This window comes from Crocodylus porosus, unplaced genomic scaffold (genome assembly GCF_001723895.1).
Source record: "Crocodylus porosus isolate Cpor-Errol unplaced genomic scaffold, CroPor_comp1, whole genome shotgun sequence".
NCBI lineage: Eukaryota > Metazoa > Chordata > Crocodylia > Crocodylidae > Crocodylus > Crocodylus porosus.
In genome coordinates, this window is record NW_017728943.1 from 47005405 (window position 1) to 47008352 (window position 2948).

Below are 2948 nucleotides of genomic sequence, written 5' to 3' on the forward strand. Positions count from 1 at the left end.
TCAATAACATTTGCCTATTAGCAAATGGAGAGGTTGTGGTTGGTCTGAGGGTTTGGGTCCACCCAGAACAAGGTATTTGGGTCATAAATCCAGTGCCAACAATTAGCGACTCTGTTGGGGTGGTGACTCTGTGACCTGTTTGTAAAGTGAAATCTTATGGTAGTTGCAGCTAGGGTTGAAGCTAAGTAACCATGTCTGTGTGAGAGTCTTTTGTGCGGGAGGTTTTTTGTTGCACTGGTGCTCAAGGGGACAGTCATTTGTCCAGGTCAGGCAGAGTGGTATATAGAGGTACCGATACATTGGCGGTAGGAGCAGCAACTTTGAGGAAGACAGGGTTGCACCCTGATCTTGAAGTGTGCCTGAGGTCCATGGTTTGGACAAGGGTACAGGCTGTAATCCACTTGGGTTATGTAAGGTAACCTCCTATTGTGGGTACAATAGGAAGCCAGGAGCAGAGAAAATTGATCTCTCTGCTGGGGAACTGTATGAATGAGCAGGGAGTATGTCCTTGGGACTTTGAGGCACTTCTAAGCAAGGTTGCATTTGTGACAGGAGCAGAGACTAAAGTAGAGGGCTGCTTCTGCTAAGGAGAGGTGTGCTTTGCAGAGGTTGTTAATGTGCATGTGTTTGTGCAAGGCAGAGAATGTCAGGAACAGTGTTGTGTGTTTGCTCTGGAGACTGTAATTTGGAAGTTACAGGTGCAGGCTATGGCAAGCCAAAATGTTTGCTAGGCAACGCAGCTTCATAGGGCCTAGACACTTAAAGGAAGAGCAGGAAGGGTCCAGCTCCATCCAAAGATTGGGGATGAGGGGATGTAGAACATATTTTGTGATCCTGTGTGCCCCTGTGCCTAGTGTGGCAGGAGGGGACATAGCGGAGATAAGCAATGTCATTGGACACCTCCTCATTTGCTTTGGTTCACTGTGCTAATGTGTTGCGAGGCAGTAGCAGAGTATTTGTGCATTAGTAACAGGACTGAAAAATGTCTTTGCTCTCCCCTCTCCAAGGATAATGAGGCTGATCCTCGAAGGGAAAGTGTTAACAGCTTGTTAAAGCAGGAAGGTGTTTACAAAAACTCATAGTACAGCTGTGTAAACAAAAAGTCAGTGCTGAGAAGTTATTTTGAACAGAAAGAGGTGTCCTGAGCCACAGGAAAAAAATGGATCTTATCAGAAGTGCCTGCTTTTTTTGCAGGCACATGGTTTTGAAGTTCTTTTAAAGACTGAGCATTTCCCAAAAGATTGTGTGTAATATAAAAACAGATTGCAGAGGTAGTAACTTTGCTGTCAGAGAAGAAACAGAGCCTTGCTGAATTGGTTTGCATAAAGCAAGACCAGAAGGGGCCACAGATGAGCACGGATTGAGAAGCCTGCGGCCCAGGAAGAATATTGTTAAAGCAGTGCCGTCATAGTTAGAAAGGGTCTGTCAAGGAAAAAAAGGCTGGAAGTTAAGGGAGACCCATAAAGTAAATGTTAAGACCCAGAAGAAAGTGCAGGGACTTCAGAGAACTTCTAGAAAGAGAGACTGAGAGTGAAAGATCTGGCTTGAGAGAGGATGGACCTACAGAGCCCAGAGAGGGACTGAAAGTGGGGGCTGAAGAGCAAGGCCCATTCAAGGGCTGTGAAAGCATGGAAAGACAGGAACTCACAGTCTGAAAGGTGTGTGAGGCAGAACCAGTGACTTGTATCCCAGTGGGGCCTGGAGAGAGTGTTACTAGGTATGTCCAGAGGCTCAAAGTGAAGCCAAAAGAAAGGGAGCCCTGAGGTAAACAGCCCCAAAAAGGCAAATGTTAGCAGGGCCAGGTGCCAAGGTCTCACTAGCCCAGGAGTGAGGCCAGGACCCAGAGAGGGGTCAAAGTCTGGTGGGGACAGATGGAGACTGAAGGGGTCCAGAAGCCTGTAGCCCAAAGGTGTCTGGCAATCCAGAGGCCGGGCTCTAAAAATGTAAAAAGTTTGGAAGAAATCACTGCTAAAACAGCTAGAGCTGAGAGCCTGATATTTCAACTAGCTTAAGGAAGGGCCAGAAAGTCCAAAAGTGAGAGACTGTGCCCATAAGGGGTGAAGATAATCAGAGCAGGAGAGCCTTGAGATTGGTCCTGAGTAGGATCTGAGTAGGAAGTTACACCCTGCTGGGACTGGTTAATGTGGTGGAGCTACTTGTGGTGGGGTAGTCTTTACAAAATGCCACATGTTGCCACCCCAGGGAAAGGTGAGCATAGGGTGCCTGAAAACCCTATCTCCATCTGCCTTGCAAGGAGCCAGGAGGGGAATATCTGGATGAGCTCCCACCTAAAGTGTTAACAGATAAAAGGATGGAGGCCTAAACGGCAAGGGCCAGGGCCCATTGAAAAATGCCAACCACAGTATCAAAAGTGATTCCATGACCTGAACTAACCTAAAGGGGGTTAAGCCTCTCTCTTTTGGCTTTGTTTTGCAAAATGGGAACCAACATTGAAGCCTCAAAAAGTTTGATTGGTACAGTAAAGTCTCAAGTGTAATAATGCATAAAAATTGTGTTGATATAAACTATGGAATGTAAAGCAGAACTTCATAATAGGCTGTGAAGTATCTGCAAATTGGCTATGGAAAATGGTGCATCATGTGGACCAGTGCCTCCAGAGCATCAAAAAAGTTCAGCTATGCCAAAGATTGAGAAGGCCAAATTAACCATTCATTTTTCCTTTCGTTTGTTTGTTTTGCTTTGCTTGGACTAAATATCTATTTTAAGCTTTTTTCAGTTGAAATATCAGTGTAGTATAGTGTGATGGTGGACCTTGCCTCTCTGTATCCTTTTATAATCTCCCAAAGAGGTGTAAGTACCCCGACTTTCCCGCCTGCCACATCTTAGATGTTATTATAGTTTCATAGTTTCATAGTAGCTAGAGTCGGAAGGGACCTAGGTAGATCATCTAGTCCGACCCCCTGCCTTGGCAGGAAAGAGCACCGGGG

At 45.9% G+C, this 2948-nt stretch overlaps 1 long non-coding RNA gene across 1 annotated transcript in view; it reads left to right on the forward strand.

Moving 5' to 3' along the window:
* The first annotated feature begins 2346 nt into the window (after positions 1-2346).
* LOC109319201 overlaps positions 2347-2948 on the forward strand; it is a 17212-nt gene continuing 16610 nt past the window's right edge. Inside the window, exons 1-2 of the long non-coding RNA XR_002103408.1 lie at positions 2347-2403; positions 2760-2766. This is a non-coding gene — a long non-coding RNA (uncharacterized LOC109319201). The remainder of the gene's footprint in view (positions 2404-2759; positions 2767-2948) is intronic.